The 22,537-nt window shown below is 39.4% G+C and overlaps 1 pseudogene; it reads right to left on the reverse strand.

Moving 5' to 3' along the window:
- LOC121321665 lies at nt 1-22,038 on the reverse strand (annotated as a pseudogene).
- Nucleotides 22,039-22,537: the final 499 nt, after the last annotated feature.

Raw genomic sequence — 22,537 nt, forward strand, 5'->3', positions numbered from 1 at the left:
TGTAACCTTTCTTATGTTCTTATATAGTTTGATATCTTCATGAAACTGTTCTAGGCTGTTGATGTTTTATTTTGGGTTATCTTGAAAAGTCCAAAGTTACATGCATTCCCTTATGAAAGTTTACTATAGCAAAAACATAGCACAGTGTAATAAAGCATAGTGAAAGCATGGTAAACCACGGGAATAGGGAAGTATTGAAAAGTGTGTTAATAAACACAACAAACCAGGGTACATGATTAGTATAACCATGGGAAAAGCCTGGTAAAACTGCAACAAATACAGTGGTAAACTTATTAGGGTTCCTTGGTCCAAATAATGTTTAACAAGCAACAGTATGCACATTTTTTTTATCCCACAAGACAGACTTTATATAGTTTATCAGTTTGTGAATATAGATGAGTTTTATTAAATTTTTCATTGTATTTTAGCAAGCAATATAACTGGAGTCTCACACCAAATACTGTTGCTTAATTCATATGCTCAAGAAAAAAATATATCTGTATCTCCCTTAACAATATGCATCCACCGCAATACCACATGGCAGTGGCCAGTGGGTCCTGCTGGTTAATTACAGTAAGGCTATAAACATGTAACCTTTTTACTTTTTTCAGTTGAAAATCTTCATATATTCCTAGGGTTTGAGTTTGAATTGACATTGAAGTCAGTTCTCCCGAACAGCCCATCATATCTTGTGCACTCTAGGTGCTTGGTTACACATTTCTGTACATGTCAGATGCATCCAGCACCTGTAACGTGATAAGGAAAAGGAATGAAATATGAAATAAGGTATGAAATATGAGGAAAGGTTCAGACCACAACCAGCTAAACCTGCTTTAGTTCTCAAACCAAATGAATGATAACTGATACACAATATATGAACAGTGGTGTGCAGATGGGCTCAGACATGCTAAAAGGAAGTGTCACAAAGACGGCCAAGTGGGCGGCGTCAGAACCAGGAAGGAATGAAATATACAAAGACGATGATGTGAAATGAAATGATGAAGACGCCTGTTGGCGCCGGTTTATTACAAAATAAAAGGTTTAAACAAACACGAAAACACAGGACACGGCACTCTACGCCAAAATAAATAGACAAACAAAAACAGACTAAACTTAACAAAACTGTGCACGGACAGACACTGACAAACACGGTGAGCAGATACTTTCTGTTATTATTATTATTATTATTATTATTACTACTATACTTATTTCCTCCGTCTCCAATCCCGTTCTCCGCTCACCGAACACCCAACCCCCAGTATGTGACAACGTGCATCTATATATACTATTGTGCTGGGATTCAATTACCAATTAATTATTCACTTGAATCCCAGCACGTGAATTAATAAAGTGCAATTCCCCGTGCTCACATATTACTACATTTTACTTGCACGTGAAGTGCTGTGCAATCCTCGTGCCTAAATACACATATACATTTTAAACACTCGTGTTACACAGACCCGTTTATATCCCGTGTACCAATGTCTATACACCAACATTTAAACACACCACACGCAACACATAACAGATAATATACACAGGGGCGGGCACTTTGTTACAGGAAGCCATTTAGGTTTGAAAAGTACTAGACTACTGGATCCACAACCATGGAAGTGGTACAGCTTATATAATGTTATGTATGAATAATTAGACTTCCAGGCTAGCTTGGGAAGCTTCTCGTTATTGTAAAAAAACCCTCTTTTTTTATTGTTGTTTTTCCTCCCAAAACTTTAAACTGCTCCTGTATACACGCTGTCACCAGTCAACATGAAAATTGTCAAGTATCATCCCATGTAGATTACAGTTCAGATGCAAAAAAATTGTGCTCCTGCGTCACCCAAGATGTCAGCCTGAATCGATTGATCTGAAACTTTGCAAATGTCATCAGCAACCAAACCCACTTCAAGTTTGCGAAGCAGAAGTTGGTGCGATACACTTGATATCAAAATGGCTGCCAGCAAATTCACTGAAACACACCCCAAACATCAAACTGCTTCTGTCTGAAAACTGTTTAACTAACTAACCCTGAACTTAGGCATCATCCTGGGGACAATGGAATTCAAATACGGAAAATGGTGTTCTTTTGTAAAACAAGATGGTCACCAGACCTACATATTCTTCTTAAATCTAAAACCACTTCAGTTGAAAAACAGTTTATTTGATTAACTCCAACTTTTTCAAAATGGTGTTTGTGAATAAACCAATATGGCCACCTGACACATTTTTTAAAAACCTTTCAAAATCTTTGGTCAAATGTAAAACTAGCTTATAACTCCTTACAAAGTGCAGATAGGTTAACAGTTACTATGAAAAATCTATCCAGAAATGACCTTGCCAGTGATCTTTGACCTCTCCTTAAGGTAATATGTAAAACTACCTTATAACTCCTTACAGCGTGTATATAGGTTAATGGTTAATATAGAACATAGATAGGAATCCACATATGCTCTATCCAAAAATCACCTTGTCTATGACCTTTGACCTCTCTAAGGTAAAATGTAAAACTCCTAACAGTGCACATAGGGTGATGATTACTGTGGTGTTTAAAATTACAAAGCATGATGAGATAACGAACTAATGCAATATTTTAAATTGAAACTAATCCATAAAACTCATCTGTTGCTGACACTTGTGCTACAGTGTTACAGCTTGCCAAAACTGGTACTGAGCTTGGAAGCCGTAAAACTGCCTGGCAGTTCTAGTTATATTTATTATTGAATTTTATTTTTTTTTTTTTTTACTGTACTTTAAAAAAAAAAAAAAAAAAAAAAAAAAAAAACACAATAAGTTTCTTAAAAAAAAAAAAAAAAAAGTCTGTTACCTAGGCTTTGGAATTAGCAGTAAACTAGAATTTGCAGGTTAAAAAAACAAAAAAACAACCACAAACTTTGTTCTGGGTCATATTTCTAAAAATGAAACAGCAGCCATTGAAAGAAACGTAATTTAAAGCATTCTCTCTTTTTAGTAATGGATAAAGCTAAAACTAGCTCTTGTGAAAATTATTTGCAACTTCAAAACTTTTTATGAAACAATCAGCTTTTTATTTTACATTCAGATACAGATATACAGGCAGTGGGGTCGGCTTGCTTCATTTTGCTCCTTTCAAACCTGTATCCTGGCAATCATGTCTGGTGACTATAGCACATAGATAAAAGCCTGTTTCCCAGGAATCTTAGATAAATGGTGTACACATCAGACAATGAAACACAGTCTCATGCTTGCATCAAAACAGCAAACTGCTTTTTCGCTGAGCTGAAAAAATGTGAAGTTGCTCATTTCTTTCACAAGAGCCTTTGCCACAATATATCATATGGGAGATATTGAAATTGGAGAAGGAATCTATGAAAAAGACCTAGGAGTTTTTGATGACTCAGAAATGTCTTCATCTAGACAATGTGGGGAAGCTATAAAAAAGGCTAACAAGATGCTCGGATACATTGTGAAAAGTGTTGAATTTAAATCAAGGGAAGTAATGTTAAAACTGTACAATGCACTAGTAAGACCTCATCTTGAATATTGTGTGCAGTTCTGGTCACCTCGCTATAAAAAAAGATATTGCTGCTCTAGAAAGAGTGCAAAGAAGAGCGACCAGAATTATTCCGGGCTTAAAAGGCATGTCATATGCAGACAGGCTAAAAGAATTGAATCTGTTCAGTCTTGAACAAAGAAGACTACGTGGCGACCTAATTCAAGCATTCAAAATTCTAAAAGGTATTGACAGTGTCGACCCAAGGGACTTTTTCAGCCTGAAAAAAGAAACAAGGACCAGGGGTCACAAATGGAGTTTAGAAAAAGGGGCATTCAGAACAGAAAATAGGAGACACTTTTTTACACAGAGAATTGTGAGGGTCTGGAATCAACTCCCCAGTAATGTTGTTGAAGCTGACACCCTGGGATCCTTCAAGAAGCTGCTTGATGAGATTTTGGGATCAATAAGCTACTAACAACCAAACGAGCAAGATGGGCCGAATGGCCTCCTCTCGTTTGTAAACTTTCTTATGTTCTTATGTTCTTATGTAATATGACCTGCTTCCCATTTCTGAAGTTGGGGGTTTGATTGATCACAGCTCATGAATGACTGGGAAACCTTGTATAATTCAATTGATCTGTTATTATTAGTCAAACCTAGACTACAGTGGATGACATTTTTAATTATTTGGTTTCCACTCATGACCCTTAGGCAGAGAAAGCAGAGATTGCGAGACGCTCACACTATCAGCATCAGTATGTATCAGTTTCAGAAGCTTGCAGCGACAAAGCTCTTTTTGTCATTGTTGTTGTTGTATGTGTTACGGGCAAACCCCGAATAGCATGCTGACTTTGGGCAAAGCTCGAAATAAAAATGAAAATAACTTATGACCAGGCAAACTCCGGTCTGCTCACTGCTTCTCAGGCAGAATCCGAATCACTCTCTCTGTTCTTTCATTCTTGTTCTGAGTGACAGGCAGGTCTGAAAACATAAAATGAAAGATGTCCCCGTGTGCCATCAGCCAACAAGTTCTTTTCATTCTACAGGCCCGCCACGCAGCCAGCCCAGAGCTACAGCGTCGCAGGACAATACAGCTCTGACAAGCCCGCAGGTGCCCGGCCAGTCTACAGGGGTCGCTGGTGCGAAGTGAGCCGAGGACACCCTGGCTGACCTAAGCCGACCTAAGCCTGGACACACTATGATGTTTACAAGAAAAGAAGCTCACTTTTGCTCCTGGCAAACATTCCTGAGTGAAGTTAAAAAAATAATTACTGAGAAATTGCTGTAATATGGACAACGCAGGACACAGCAAAGGTAAAGTAATGTGTTTTTTGTAAACACTGCAGGTGACCCCTGTTCAAGTAACCCTCCGGACATGGACAGCTTTTGCTCTATGATAATACCAAGGCATTATCATATACCCTGCATTTTTATAGTTTAGAAAAACACACAATAATTTTCGTAACTTGACACACATTGAGGAGTTACACAATACTTAGGTTTGTTCAAGCCTGTGTTATGTTTCTCAGTGTTCTTAGGACACAACGAAACCTGTTGGTTCCTCTTTTTTATTAGCACTATTAGTGATGTTTCATTCTCTAATTGCACTCTTGGCTCTTAAAGGTTGATTAGTGCAGTATTTTGGAAAGCCAGATTACTAGTTTGAAAAAAATAAACAAGATACTCTTTTTATGACAATGGTCTCTGAAACAATGCAACAGGATCAATTAAACTTGATAAGCAAGAGTAGGATGAGGCATGCTTGGTTCTGACAGCTTGGCATGTAAAATAAAAACAAAAAAAACATTGTTTTTACAGTTTTTAAAACCACAATATAGTGTAAATGGGTTGGATAAAAATGGTACAGCTGACATAATAAACAGTGGCTCCACAGTATGTACCAACTATCTGCATTTCTTATGTGACAGTAATAGCGCTTTTTAATTTCTTTACAGTTGTATCAAACTCATATGGAACACTGAGGTATTATACTCTTCTATAGTGAAGAGGTACATAATTATGGCCCACTCTGTATATAATAATTGCCTTCCCCAGTAGCAAACCAGATTCAGGCACAATGGACAAAGCAGCAGACAGAGGATTGATAAAGGTATTCGGCTGGCAAGTGCTGTGTCAAAGATGGCACAAATAACTGATCACAAAGAAGAGTCTCAAAAGGTAAAGAGTCATTCTGCAGAACTGACTTATAGAACAACTTGAACACCTTACAGACCAAACTAAAAATCCTGAATTGAAGCTGAACTTTTATTCAGAATAGATCAGACATCAATCGTGCACCAAATCTTAATCCAAACATGCATATTTTAAAATAAATATAAATGACAATAATTAAGATTTTAAACAAGCATTGCGAATTGTGCAGGAGAGTTCTTGAACTGGCTGACATCTGTACACAGGATGTGTAGGAATTTGACTGGTGATTGGTTGAATTCTTATACATGATTTAGAATATATTAGAAAATAAAATAAAGTTCACATTTGCCACAAAACTGTTTGTGAAGTCTGTAAATTGCCTTTGTAACTGGAATTATTGCTAAGTATAGCGATGCATCGATTACTGATCATCTGTCCTTAAATTTCCAGAGCTTCGATTACATATTGGTTAATCGATGCATCAAATTAGAAACCAGTTTGAAGTCTCCTATTGCCAGTTTGCATTAAAACCTTGAGTGTGTGAGTGTGCGCTTCTTTAAGTGCTAGTAGGGTAGATTAGCGCGTTGCTAGGATACACACTTTAGGCCTCTACGTTTGCATTTGTGTTAAAAATTAAGGCAATTTTTAAGGAAATTTTCTTTTTTTTTTTAATCTTTAACTACCTATCGACCTTCTTTTGTTTCAAAGCATGTTGTGTTTGGATTATGTACCAATATTATATAAAAAGAAGCTGAATTTAGTACAACAGTTAAATTAGTCAGGATTTGTGAGATTAATTCAAATGTTTTGCTTTGCACAATGGTGTTTTCAGTTATTGGAACTTCTATTAAAAAAAAAACAACATTGTTCTTTATTTTGAAAAGTAAAAGCTCAATGCATCTATTGTTGAAAAATGTCTATACGATACTCAAATACAAAATTAGGGTGTCTATTGCACTGCTTTCTACTGTCAACACTGAGAAGTCACTAACCTCTGTGTCAATCCTAACAAAAACCAACAGCCACAGTTCTTTAAAAAATGTTCCAGTGACACGAACAGGATTTTGGTGAATGTCTCTGAGTGCATCTTCATGACAAGGATTAAAACACATCAACTGAATACGCCCACAATGAAGGTTTTTCCTTTACTTAAGGTGCTAGAGAGGATTAAAAAACTAACACATTATATCAGAGAATCAGTTTCTGAGTACAGATGTCATTATAGATGCCTTCTAACCAGGAATCTTAAAACTAACTTCAAGTCAACACCTGGCGGTCACCACGGCCAAATGTCAAGCAGGCAATGACCGCTGCGTTGGGCAACACAGTAAGGTCTATTTAGAGCAGCGGTCCTCAATGTGGTGCACGTAGACAAATTCGTGCCCGCGGCAGCTGTTCTTAAATTATGGGTCGTTTGAACACATTTCTGGCGGGTCGTACGTGGGAAAATAAAGAAAGCTTTAAACACGTTTTCCAACAAATGCGTCACAGCAGTCTGTTGGCAGTGCTGCTCGCTTATGCTGTGCTTGCACGCACGCGACATCTGTATTTTTTTTCCTGAAGGGCTTCTGCGATACGATCAACCAATTGAATATCTGCATTGTCTCTGTGGTAGCCCAATCATAAGTTAGCTGGGCGGTACATAAACTCTGTTTGTTTGAGGTGCAGGTACTGACAGTAAGTTTAACCAATCACAAGCAAGCAGAGGCCGTTCACGGTATTCTGCATGAAAACTGAAGGCGAGTGCGTAGCCACTGGGAAAGTGAAAGATCTGACAGCTGTCCAATCATTCGTGAGCAGAGGCAGGGTGTTAACACACAGGGTAAGCACCGGATTTCGCCGACTTATTGAGAAAAATAATACATTTCAGTATTTAGAATTAAATTTTCTCTGTATATTTTCTATTTTAATTTCACCAGACAGGGGAAACACCGTAGTAGATTTAGTTATGAATCCACTTTCTCTGAATAATTGTACTGGATATGAGCGATCTTTAAAACAGAGTAGTGTTGACAAATTTGCAAAATTGAAACAAAGCGAGATGCTATATATCCTCTTGTGGCAGGCTGGCGAGTGGAAAGAGGCCCAGAGACAGACTGCAGTTCAAAAAAATAACTATTTTATTATAAATAAACACAAAATGAAAGGGCACAAGGGCCAAAACAAAACAATTTAAACACAAAGAAAGACAAAAAGCAAAATTTACAAAAATAACAGTTTCCAGGCTGGGCAATGCCTTCACTGGATTCAAGTTTTCCAAACAACCAAAAAAAAACCAACCTGCTTCCTCAGCTCCCTCTCCCCAAATGAGAAGCAGAGGCCTCCTTTTATATCAGGTGGCTGGGCGCTGATTGATCGTTAATCAACCTAATCAACTAATCAACCCCAGCCACCTGAACATAATAAACCCAGGCAGGTAGGGGAAGTTAACCCCATCCCTGCCAATTTCTAAAGAGCAGAGCTTTGCTCTGCCACACACCTCCCCCCATGTACAACGTACACCGGCCGCAATCGGCCAACTCCCCCCTCCCCCCCCCCCCCCCCCCCCCTCCCCCCAAGGGTCCAATTATGTCCCTTGGGTGGGCTGTTATGGTGGGTGGTGGTGGGCGGGGTTGATGTCGGAGCCCCCAAGCCTTCTTTGGTTGAGGGGGCCCCGAATCTCCAAGGTAGCACGGCGACGGCGGCCCGACTCCCTCTGGTGGCGGAGGCGGCGACGGCGGCCCGGCTCCCTCTGGTGGCGGAGGCGGCGACGGCGGCCCGGCTCCCTCTGGTGGCGGAGGCGGCGACGGCGGCCCGGCTCCCTCCCGGGCTCTTAGAGCGGCGGCGGCGGCTCCTCCCTCTCGGGCTCTGAGAGCGGCGGCGGCGGCTCCTCCCTCTCGGGCTCTGAGAGCGGCGGCGGCGGCTCCTCCCTCTCGGGCTCTGAGAGCGGCGGCGGCTCCTCCTCCCTCTCGGGCTCTGAGAGCGGCGGCAGCTCCTCCTCCCTCTCTGGCTCTGGGAGCGACGGCAGCTCCTCACCCCTCTCTGGCTCTGGGAGCGACGGAGGCTCCTCACCCCTCTCTGGCTCTGGGAGCGACGGCGGCTCCTCACCCCTCTCTGGCTCTGGGAGCGACGGCGGCTCCTCACTCCTCTCTGGCTCTGGGAGCGACGGCGGCTCCTCACCCCTCTCTGGCTCTGGGAGCGACGGCGGCTCCTCACCCCTCTCTGGCTCTGGGAGCGACGGCGGCTCCTCCTCCCTCTCTGGCTCTGGGAGCGACGGAGGCTCCTCACCCCTCTCTGGCTCTGGGAGCGACGGCGGCTCCTCACCCCTCTCTGGCTCTGGGAGCGACGGAGGCTCCTCACCCCTCTCTGGCTCTGGGAGCGACGGCGGCTCCTCACTCCCTCTCTGGCTCTGGGAGCGACGGCGGCTCCTCACCCCTCTCTGGCTCTGGGAGCGACGGCGGCTCCTCACTCCTCTCTGGCTCTGGGGACGACGGCAGCTCCTCACCCCTCTCTGGCTCTGGGGACGACGGCAGCTCCTCACCCCTCTCTGGCTCTGGGAGCGACGGCAGCTCCTCACCCCTCTCTGGCTCTGGGAGCGACGGCAGCTCCTCACCCCTCTCTGGCTCTGGGGACGACGGCAGCTCCTCCTCCCTCTCTGGCTCTCCGGGAAGGCGGCTCACCCCTCTCTGGCTCCCGGGAAGGCGGCTCACCCCTCTCTGGCTCCCGGGAAGGCGGCTCACCTCTCTTTATTGGAGTGACCGGTGGATCTCCCATGTCTACCGCCAGGTAATTAACCACCATGAGGGCAACCTCTGGGAAGGAGGCCGGGTGGTGCTGTTCCTCCCACTGTTCCCACCTCTCCCCATCTCGACGCCACAGCGTGTTGATAACTATGGGGAGATCGTGGACGAGGTCTGCCTCAGGGTGCATCAACCAGTCCCAGATCTCCTGTGAAGGTGGTGAAGGTGGTGGTGCTGGAGGTAGTGGGGTGGCCCCTGATGCCCGGGGTGAACACTGCACCTCTTCCTGGGCCTGGTTGTAGGGGCATCCTGCCCAGTTGTGGCCGTCCTCCTCACACCGGCCACACCAGTTTGCCGGTGGCACGTCTGGGCAGGACCGCCAACGATGGTCCTCCTTCCCGCACCAGGAACACCAGGGGAAGAGGCTGGCCGGGTCCTCCAGCGGTGGCCGCAGCAGCTTACATTTCTTCAGCTGCTGCTGCTTTTCCTGCCTTTGCCGCTGTCTGCTCTTCTTTCCCATTTTTTTTTTTCAAAAAAAAAAAAAAAAAAAAAAAAAATTATCCCAAAAATTCCACAAAACAAAACAAAAATACTGCTCTGAGCCTCTAGGTGGCGCTATCCCACTTCTAACACCAAATGTGGCAGGCTGGCGAGTGGAAAGAGGCCCAGAGACAGACTGCAGTTCAAAAAAATAACTATTTTATTATAAATAAACACAAAATGAAAGGGCACAAGGGCCAAAACAAAACAATTTAAACACAAAGAAAGACAAAAAGCAAAATTTACAAAAATAACAGTTTCCAGGCTGGGCAATGCCTTCACTGGATTCAAGTTTTCCAAACAACCAAAAAAAACCAACCTGCTTCCTCAGCTCCCTCTCCCCAAATGAGAAGCAGAGGCCTCCTTTTATATCAGGTGGCTGGGCGCTGATTGATCGTTAATCAACCTAATCAACTAATCAACCCCAGCCACCTGAACATAATAAACCCAGGCAGGTAGGGGAAGTTAACCCCATCCCTGCCAATTTCTAAAGAGCAGAGCTTTGCTCTGCCACACCTCTTTTAGTTTATCAATGGTTATCCGTGTAAACATGCTATTCAAAGATATTTCCTTTGTGTATTTTATGTAAATGGTATACTTTCTGTGATTTTAATTTGTATGCTATATACACACACACACACACACACACACACACACACACATATAAATCAGGCATAACCGCATTATAATGTTTAATAAAGTTTATAATATATATATATATATATATATATATATATATATATATATATATATATATATATATATATATATATATATATATATATATATATATATATATATATATATATATATATATATTATATAAATAAGATATATATATATATATATATATATATATATATATATATATATATATATATATATATATATATACACACACACAACACACACACACACACACACACGCACACTCTATATGTCGCGGGAAGGCAGTGTTTAAGATAAGAACCTATGCAATAGTGAGCGTGCTCGCAAACAGCCAAGTCAGATCAATTTATGCCCGTGCCCAAATTACTTTGAGGACCACCGATTTAGAGCTTACTAGACATCACACTACCACACATGAGGAAGGGAACTAATAACACATTTAACCTGTCTGGAATGACTGTTGTTTAGTGCATGTTTGCCTGCATCAGAAACCATCGTTTTCCAATATCGCAGGTAGTGCATACTGTTCAAAACGCTTTGCAGATCACAGACAGTGTTTTCTGTGTTCTTGGTTCTGGAAACATATATATGCAAAAAATATGCTTAAGTTTACCAAGGTTTAAAATCAGTTCAACAAAGAGACCCAACGATCAATTAAAAAAGGGACATTTTCCAACCTAAAAATACTTTTCCAGTAATATGTTGAAATATCCCTTTTTTACCTACATTTCCACAGTCATTGTGAAATATGACTGCACGTTGTTGTGCTGTTTTTAAAAGTGTTTTTATTAAATTTCAGACTTTATGTAAGGTTTTTATTTTGCACCAGTTTTTTGTTTTTTTTTAATACCCTCATTTTATAAATAAAGAGCAGTGCTGTACAGCAGTTTGAAAGTATTCACATTTAACCATTCAAGGTCAACATGGCTTTGTGTACTCTTTGTGTTGGTCTTACAAAAAGTATGTTGTATTCAGAACACTGCTTGAGTGAGTGCAGGGTACAGATTTGGAAAAAAAAAAAAAAAAAATTATCTGGGAAAAACTGGTACCCAATAAAAAGTAATAAATGGTTCCATTATATGTTTATCATATTTTGAGTTGCATGTAATTGATTTGCTCCTTAATGTATTCTTGGAAACATTATGTGCTGCTTAATAAACAGAATACCACTTGCATCTCACTCTCTTCAACACCCTTGTCCAAGCGTCTGAAGAGGTTGTGAAACAGACAGCAGCTTGGTTTACTGTTGATCTCATGCCTGTAGCCTGCTTGAGGTCATTGGCATATTCAAGAAACTGGTCAAAAAAAAAAATGCACGGTATATTCTTGTAAGTCAATAAATATATGGTAAATAAATACATTATGTCCAGTAGCAGTCCACTGGAGAAAGTCTTACACTTTATATCTTCTAAATACTTTCCAGTCTATTATCAGATTATGTGTTTTTGTTGTTTGCGCATAGACATTTTTTATTTTATTTTTTTTAGTATGCTTTAAATATCCATTTCGAAACTAACGGGCCTGCTTGTGACCTCAGAAAAACTACATTTCTGTAGTGAGGTGATTTAAAAAACTAGGGGTGTGCAGCTGTAATTTCAGTCCCTTATGTCAGGGGTTCCCAGAGGTTCTTGGCTCAAGGCCCCCATGTTTTTGGGCATCCCGACTGAGGACCCACCCGAAATTGATTTTGGTACTTTTAGTGAGAGAGCTTGTTAGCTTGTATCAGTAGAATTACAATTGCTTTCATTATGGCCTGTGTCATTTCTTGGACGTTTCAGAAACTGGCCCATAATTATTGTACACAGTCTGAATGCAAATGCAACATAAACCTGCCTGTAAAGGTAAGCAGGAGTGGTATGGTTTATTTTATTTATGTAGGGGGAAGAACATCTATCTACCAAAACCATAAATTGGTGGAAATTTATTTTAATTTAATTTAAAGTGATGTTAGAATTATAAAAGTCCATTAATGTCATTGCCTATTTTGTTCCCCTTACAATCACCCCCCTTTTGATGTATAACGGTACATACTGTTAGTGTGGCCATGAGCTGACATCAGTGTTGCATTTGTAAGAACTCCAAGCACTCAACAGCAACACGCATGTCAAGTAATTGATTCCTGGGTTTGGGGAACATTGCTTTGTTAGGGTCATTTGAGAGAAAATAAAATTTGCATGTACTACAGTCCCCAGCACCCACTGTGGAAACACCTTCCCTATGTAACTGTGACATTGTAAAGGCATTTCCAATTGACTATTAATTTTTTGTTTTCACGATTAACATTTAATTGATAATATAAAAAATTTTTTTTTTTTTATATATATATATATATATATATATATATATATATATATATATATATATATATATACACACACACACACACACACACACACACACACACATACAGTGCCTTGCAAAAGTATTCAGACCCCTGACTAATTCTCTCATATTACTGAATTACAAATGGTACATTGAAATTTCGTTCAGTTTAATATTATATTTTAAAACACCGAAACTCATAATCAATTATTGTAAGGTGATACTGGTTTTATGTTGGGAAATATGTTTAAGAAAAATAAAAAACTGAAATATCTTGCTTGCATAAGTATTCAACCCCCACACATTAATATTTGGTAGAGCCACCTTTCACTGCAATAACAGCTTTAAGTCTTTTGGGGTAAGTGTGTACCAGCTTTGCACACAGTGTTGGAGTGATTTTGGCCCATTCTTCTTGGCTGAGATTTTCAGATTTGCTCCAGGTTGTTCAGGTTGGTTGGAAAACGCTTGTGGACCACAATTTTCAAATAGTGTCACAGATTCTCAGTGGGATTGAGATCAGGACTTTGACTGGGCCACTGTAGGACATTCACCTTTTCTTCCCTGTGCCACTCCAATGTTGACTTTGGCCTTGTGCTTGGGATCATTGTCCTGCTGAAAGGTGAATTTCCTCCCAAGCTTCAGTTTTTTAGCGGACTGAAGCAGATTCTCTTGCAGTATTTTCCTGTATTTTGCTTCATCCATTCTTCCTTCAATTGTAACAGGATGCCCAGTCCCTGCTGATGAGAAGCATCCCCAGCATATGCCGCCACCATACTTCACTGTAGGGATGGTGTGTCTTTAGGCATGGGCAATGTTAGGTTTGCGCCACACATAGCACTTTGAGTTTTGGCCAAAAAGCTCTATCTTGGTCTCATCTGACCACAAACCTTTTTCCCACATCGTAGCTGGGTCAATCTCATGCTATCTGGCAAACTCCAGACGTGCTTTCAGATGGGACTTTTTGAGTAATGACTTCTTTCTTGCCACCCTCCCATACAAGCCAGTGTTATGCAGAGCTCTTGATATGGTTGACTGGTGCAACATTACTCCACTCCCAGCCACTGAACTCTGTAGCTCCTTCAAAGTGATTGTTGGCCTCTCTGTGGCTTCTCTCACAAGTCTCCTTCTTGCTTGAGCGCTGAGTTTTGAGGGACGGCCTTTTCTTGGCAGTGCCTGGGTGGTGTGATGCAGCTTCCACTTCCTGATTATTGATCCAACTGTGCTCACTGGGATATCCAAAAACTTGGATATTATTTTGTACTCTTTCCCTAATCTATGCATTTGTATTACTTTATCTTTAACTTCTGTAGAATGCTCTTTGGTCTTCATTTTCCTTCAGATTCACAGCCTTACCAATGATCCTTCAGCAGTGGGGTTTTTATCCAAAAAATGTGACAGCAACTTTAATGGTTCACAGGTGGAGGCCAATGGTAAGGTAATTGTGTCCTCGTTAGGGCAATTTCTTTCATCGGTGCAAACTGGGAGCTTCCACAGCACAGGGGTTGAATACTTATGCAAGCAAGATATTTCAGTTTTTTATTTTTCTTAAAAATATTTCCCACATAAAACCAATGTCACTTTACAATAATTGATTCTGAGTTTGAGTGTTTAAAAATAAAAATCAAACAGAATGAAATTTCAATGTACCATTTGTAATTCAGTAATATGAGAGAATTGGTCAGGGGTCTGAATACTTTTGCAAGGCACTGTATGTATGTGTGTGTGTGTGTGTGTGTGTGTGTGTGTGTGTGTGTGTGTGTGTGTGTGTGTGTGTGTGTATATATATATATATATATATATATATATATCATCAATTATATTTTGTATATATATATTAAAAGAGTGTTTATAAACTTTATTAAATTAAACAGAGAATATTCTAACTACAAATTCGATTTAATTAATCTGAATCCTAAAACAGTTTGTGAATAGGGCCCAATATTTCTGGAAATGTGTGATATACAGTATTCCTGTATTTAAACATCAACCGTTTGACTCAGAGGGATGCTTATTTCTTCTGCTAAGGTGCTATAGGTTACTTTCCTGTGTTACAGATAATTGGTTGCTTCCTGAGCCTTAAAGAGTAAGTGAGTAAGTAGCGGGGTTCAACTATAATCTTACCATCTGGTCCAACACGCTGGTGAATCAATGAGACGTTTTCTATTGAAGGACACTAATGGTATACTTGTCATTTATTAAAAAACAGAACAATCGGTTTTATAGTGCGGCTATTGCCTGAGGCTAAGCCTGATCTATGCATGTTGAAGTAGGGTCGGTAATGCAGTTCATGGGACTAGTCCATCTTGACTGCTACACAATGAATGCTGCAACATGCAACACCAAACCTGTCTTTCAAGTTCTGGTCATTAAGAGGCTGGCACCTTAGCTATTGCTTGTACACTAAGGAATGATTATATTGTAAACTTTAATTTGCATCATATACATTAGTGCAATTTATTATGTTAGCAGAATTTAATTTCTGAAAATGTTGTTAAATGTATCTGATAAAACAAACGTATTAAGGTCTGTCCTTCAATAAAGTATCGAAAGTATTGGAAGTACAAATTACAGATTTGATGGGTATGTATTAATCAATATAAAATACAAACAAATACCTACTAAACCTATCTAGAGTGGTATTTATCACAGTGATCTTTTCTGTAAGGGCAAATACTAATAAGCCGCTGTTGCAAAGGTTTTAGGAAGTCGTCGTTCTTATTGCTAGTCTGAGGGAAACTAAAATGCAACCTATGTTTACATGGCTTACCTGCTGTGATGTCACTGGCTGCTAAGTCCAGTAGACTGGCCACTTTGTCCAGCACCCCCTGCATGTCTGGTTTAGTCTTGAATAGGTCCACCTGCTGCAAGGCAGTCTAGTTCTCTTCCACATCAACGACAAACCTCTTGCATTTGTCAAAGAATGTCATCAGGTCATCATTGACTTCAAGCTGGCAATGAATATCTACAACAGTACAGGAAAAGTTAGAAACCTGCAGTGCATTAACTAGATAAGAACTGCACACAGTTGAACTGGATTTGTGGGTAGATGGAAGGGATGTATGCCACTGGTTTGAAATTAAACAGACAGTTCCACTTTTCTTTAAAAGACAATAATAGGCTACTGAATTCCCACAGTATCAGCACATACAGTATGTGGTGGCCAAACACTATTAACAGCATTAGGACAAATGCTTCTATTATTTTGTACTTAAGCAACGGAATCAATTGTCCAATCTAGAGCTAATAGGCCTAGTTGACAAACTTCTGTCCCTTAACAATATACTACTGTAGAAAAGTGTAATGAATCCTAAACTTTATTTAACGTATCAAAGCATAGACTTTAAATAACTTATTAACAGTTTTACAAAAAGGGCCCCTGTCATTTGAACCCATTCATGTGTTGCTGTCCCACTCCAGGCCAGAGAGCAAACAAAATACATTTGATCAAGCTAATTGGGCAATGGCTAGTTCCAGTACAAGATAAGCTCAGTGTGCACAAAAGGTTATGTTTCATTAACTCTTTCTGCACTAAGTAACTGTATAACTACATTAGGACTGTGGTTTTCAGACTGGGGTCTAGGGATCCCAGAGCCTGAAGTAGCCAAAAATACATATATTTTATGTATCTCTTGTTTATCATTTGTCTTTTCCAGTTAGATACCTGTTAACTAATTCAATAGTTTCAGTGACTACCTGGTAACTAATTCAATAGTTTCAGTGGCTTATACTAATGAAAAATGCATAGATACAGTATACATATTGGTGTTACATTAGTTTACTGCTGATTTCAGTTGAGTTACCTTTCACAACCAGAGTACAAGCAGTTTTGAGTAGGGTTATTTTCCTCGATCTGCACTGTTGAAGCAGTTTCATTACTGGGGTGGGGGGTTATAATAATAGAATAATGTCACATGTCACAAGTCACATGACACTGAGGTCATTCAAATGTAACTTCTGAAAACTAGACACAAACAATACTTAGCTGTCACTACCCTTTCTCTTGTCCTGCATTTTTCACATCATGCGGCAGTCCCTGAAACTGTCCTCAGCGAACAGTGAAGAGTATGCAGTTGCCAATCAAAAAGCCAGATTCCTGTGGTTGTCTCTGCCCTTTTCCACTAACTGCCCATCCATCTTGTCGCTATACCACATATCTCAGTAGCTTATATCATCCACCAAGCCTCAACCCGTGCTTCGCTTTTTCAGCCAAATTTCTAATGTCTTTCATCTTCCTTAACACTTTTGGCAGTCGGGTAACTTGTGCCATGTTTTGGTGACAGCGCTGAATCTTTTCTTAACCTAAATAAACAACTGATAAAAGTGTCTACATGATATTAAAATAAAGACAGAACATTGAGTGTAATAGGTTGATTTCTGCGATATCTGCATGTATGTGAAATTGGGGAAAGAACTGTATAAGAGGGAGAGCAGTGAGATAACACGTTTCAGATTGCCTCATTCGTGGTTACTCCCAGATCTGTAAACTCTGAGTGTCTTGCTTGTAAATAAATGGCATAATTTTCATTTTGATATCACTCCTGCATTCAGGCTCTCTTATTTCCTTACATTATTGGTAATTTATTTTTGTTGCCTGTACCATTGTCCAGGGTGGATAGTAAAGGTGTAGTTTACATAGAATATGGTTACAACAAACAATAGGTAGTTTAAAAAATAAATATTACCGGGATTATAAGGTACAACAAAGCACAAGCGTGCAATACAGGCAATGAAGATGTGCAGTGTCTACAGGTGCAGCGTGAACAGGTAAAACAATAAACAAGGCGAGCAGCAGAGTAATGCATGAGCTGAAGTGGGCAGATAAGAGGTGAGGTGAGTTCAGTCTTGACGAATGAAGGCCTGGACTACACATTGTGTAGAGAAAAGGCAACACATTTTTCAACATGCAGTATTCCCTAACTGCTCCAGACTCCATTTCCAAACCCCTCATCTCTGCAGTCTGCTGTGTTCCCTTGAGGATTCTGCCAGACATTCTGCTGAACTCTGCCCTCTGCCATGGCATACTTCCCTGAAACGTGAGGAGGTAAGCCTAGCCTTGCGGAGCTTTTGCCAGTTCAAGGATGAACCCTGTTCCCTGGTAGCTTGTTCAGTTTGGTGGGCCATATCCATGGTGACTTGAAGGGATTTCAAGTGTAACTGCTCATGCTCATTACAAAAAAAAAACACAGTCAGTTGGATCAAGGCTATAGTCCTCTAGTCCTCTAGAGGTATGGTGGAGTATCTTGACGATGTATTATGTAGTGTGTTGTTGGTAGAGGCTGTTGATAAGACAGAATACTTCCTGCCTGTACTTTCCCAAAAAATGGAATCCATCAAAGGCTTGTCAGCTGATATGTCCATGGTTGTTAATAGTGGCTTGGATAAAATGTCAAAGTCCTGGTATGCTTCAGATACCTGCAGCACAGAAAGGTCTCGTAACTCTCTGATGAGTCCTTTGTACAGTGAACTCCTGTAAAATATGAAATATTCTCACAATTAAAAATTAAATATTTAAGCTGTTATGTACTTTAAGTCCAGAAATATTTGCAAGACTTTTATTCTGTGAATTTTGCATATCCAAAAAAAATCACAAACATTTTTTATAGCAAATATTTAGTTTTTACAAAAAGTAAATGCTTTCAGGGTAAAGGTCGGCAACATTTATGGAGGCAAATTAGTCTTCTGCTGTGATTCGTCAAATATTTTGGCTGCCAATATTTCTGGACTTACAGCATATCTGTCATTGTAGGTAAGAACATATGTTGTGGTTTTATGCATTTGTAGAATATAAAGCAATGTATATATTTGAAGCTTCAGCAGAACTGTTAGAGGTAAGCTTTTTAATTTCCTTTTTATGAATGGGTCCAAGTTGCACATCCTGTGAAAACAGAATGGGGAAAGAGACAGTTAAGTTTAAGTGTAATTAGATTATGCAGCTTTATTTGTATTTTCTTAGCATACACCCTTACCCAGGCTTTACTTGCACATGAATTGCATACAGACTTCCCATGGTTCTCGGTTTGTGCCACCTTTGTTCTGTTTCAGAATAGTGAGCTCTCTGGAACAGAAGTGCAACGGTGTGGTTGCACAAGGCCATTCCAGCTGCACATGAACAGTGGCCATGTGTCAATATTACTGGGTCTGAATCCTTTAGCACAATCTGTAGTAAAACAAATGAATTAAATATAAGTCATAAAACACAAAATATTGACAACCATTAAACAAAGGAATTCATAACTAGAGGAATTCATAACTAAGTTTGTTAGTACACAAAAATTCGTAGTATTTAGTATAACTTAAAAATAAACGATTGATCTTGTTCATTAGTGTAAAAAAGTATTAGTAACTTTAATAATGCAAAGAAATTGAACTCATGTAACTGGAAATCAAACCTTGAACTTGAACAACAGCTACACTAATTTGTATCCTACACAAACTGTGTGGCTTTATATTCTTCTTCATCGATCTGAAACTACTGACCCCCACAGTGATTTCACCTGTCAACCTGTCTTTGTTTGATACTGGTTAACGACAACAGCATAGACGTTATGTCTGAGGACATACAGTGCTTGAAATAAAATATAAAACCACCATAGCATTACAACAATAATTCGACGATGTTGTACAGTTTGCCACTTATCATAAACAAATGTATTAAATTCCAACCGGTTATGCTATCATCACCATAAAGTACATGTTATTATCTATTTCTTAGCAGAGCTACTTAGAGTTGTCACAAAATGTACATATTTCATAATTCCCAATACAGTAAGAGCAGGTAAAATATACAATTACTTCAGTCCTAAGAGCAACTTTAACTAACTACTTACAGTTTGATAATCACAATATAGTAAGAGTACATACAATACTTTTCACATGTTAATGTCATAATTATATTTTATATGTTAACATATAAACAACAATATATAACAATATAACTTGCCCATTAACCAAGTATCCTTATTAAATATGGATTTTACCACAACAGTTTTACAGATATACAAAAACTGAACATTTTAAACAACTCACCCTCGTAGTTGCAGAGGTAGCTGGAAACGTACATTCAAACCCTTTTCCAGTTTGTTTGATGGAGCTTTGCTGCACAGTTTAACTATTCTATGGACATCATTAACTGTGATCCTTGGTAAGTCCTAAAGGCAACGCGAATAAAACAAAGCCATGGCACACTTCACAAGCTGTCATAAATCAGACTCGAATACTGTGAGGCAAGCAGACATTAACCGGAAGTAACCTGGTATAAGAGAATACGAAGAGTTGGATGTGCACAGAGCTTATTTATGTTGCAGGCTGAGTAAAAACAAGTAAATGCAAAATAAGAAGCAGGATGTGTGGGTTTAGTACAACTGCCATAATTTTGTGGTTAGCTCAGTAACCAGGGGAAAAAAAAAATCCTTCATTGGTGTTGTCAATGAAATAAAATTAGCTGCAAATACAACTGCAACCTCTGCATCTGACCTTTTGGAGTCTGTTGTTTACTCCTGTTTAGTGATAGTGATGATGATGATGTGTCGTTCTGTTACATCACTTGACAACCTATAGGGGCAGAGCTTTAATAATAAATACATCATATAACCTGCATTAAAACAGAAGCGTGTCTCGCAGTCATGTTTAACTTTACACTGAAATAAATGACTTGAAGAAGACCTTGTTTACAGTTCTGTTTGTCAAGGTGTGTTATAGTAAAATGGTGTACTGCTAGCTGCACTGTTTTGCCAGTGCCAAAACCACTTAACAGGCAATTCACCAACAAGACATCTAAGTGTTATATTGTGATTATAAGATGGCAAATTCAGTGTGGCCTAACAACAGCACTGCTTGAAATCTTGTCAAAGAGCTCTGTAACATCACACGAGCCATATTACAATACTTTACATCATCTTTTGAGGCGTTCTCCTGTTACAACTTGAGAGATTTAAGTTCATAAACTTGCTCTTTTGCAGGCCCATTTAACTGTTTACTGTACTTATTAATAATCAGGTAGTGTGTAGGGGATTAATGGAGTTGTTAATTAACATAGACCTCAATGTAAAATGACATTATAGATTCCTGACTCCCTGCTAAAATCGACCAAACCTTATGAGACGAGTGACTTTTAATACCATGTTCTCATTTAGAAAAACAGCAATAAAGATTTTAGACACAGAAGAGCTCGAGACCTGTATTCATAAACATTAATAGAGGTATCAATATATAACATAAACATTTTTTTATGAAGTGCTAAAAAAAATTCTGCTTTACCCGCAATTTGTGATAGTTGCTGAGTATTTCGCATATTGCTAAAACAGAGGTTAATGTATATGAGCATGACCCATGATATTTTCTTTACTAGTTTTTGTTATGTTATGTTTGGCCAGCTATATAAATATGTTTGGCAAATAGCAGGCGCTATTCCCAAAGCTTTAATAAGTCTTAATTACGTAATTATTTAAATCCAAAGCAACTTGGATATAAACTGCAGAGTCACTTACAGTAGGACCTCGGTTTTATGTCTCATCTGAAAGACAGAGCACAAGGAGGTTAAGTGACTTGCTCAAGATCACACAAAAAGTGAGACAGTGGCTGAGATTTAACCTGGAACCTCCTGGTAACAAGCCCCTTTCTTTAACCACTGACATAACTGCAGATTAATCAAGAGAGGTGGGCTGTCATCTTAGCCCAGGGATCTAAGAAGACATGTTTCTTTGTGGTATTCCTTTACCACAAACATCAGGCCCTTAAGTGGATCCTGTGAGCCTCTGTTAAGTACTGTGCATCCTGCCACACACAGAATTCCAGTGAAATTAATGATGTGTTAATCTGCTCTAACATGGATCCAACTTATTTGTGCCCATGAATAAAATATTAAATAACAGGGGCTAGAAGACACAGTGGTCCTAATTCCCCAGCCACGTCTGTCCTATGGTGCAAATGATTCACCAAAAAACTATGTCTGTCTACTTTTTCATTTTTCACAGTAACATACTAAATGTTAGAGAAAGGTAAAATGTGTTCATCAACAGCTTCTTTTAACACACAAAAAACAGAACTTGCTGAGAGGTGCCACAAACAAATGACATCATCACTAACTGCTGTGGTCTGGCATACCTCAAAGTGTCATAATGGGATGACTCAGTCCAGCAGTGGCTATCACCACTTTGATAACATACTGCTCTTGTTGATCTGGCATCAACAACTCTGCTGCTTATTTAAAATCAAAAACATGTTCACATTTACAATAAAAACACACGTTTTACAGCATTATTTATAGTTCATGCCTTTATGCAATTTCTCAAAAAGCACAGTGACTATTTACAACAGTTTGACGTTATTAATGCAACCTTCAACAAAAACAAAAAATTTAAATAAAAATAATTATTTAACATTTGTATTTTCAGTGACTAGAGCCAGTAGAAAAATTTACTGGCAGCAGCCTTTTTGGGGGGTTCTTATTACCAGTACAAACTCAACTGCCAGTAGGAAACCCCAATGACTGCTACCAGTTTAGCACCAGGACCTAGAGCCACATTTATGTTTTATTTTCAAATTTAGAAAAACGGAAATAACTAGTTACAGTAATATTTAGTTTTGTGCAGCGACTGGCAGCAGCGAAATCACCCTCCTTAGCTTTTAAAAATCCTACCGAGTAGTAACACCGTCTTTTATTTTT

This window comes from Polyodon spathula, chromosome 10, assembly GCF_017654505.1.
Source record: "Polyodon spathula isolate WHYD16114869_AA chromosome 10, ASM1765450v1, whole genome shotgun sequence".
NCBI classification, from domain to species: Eukaryota; Metazoa; Chordata; class Actinopteri; order Acipenseriformes; family Polyodontidae; genus Polyodon; species Polyodon spathula.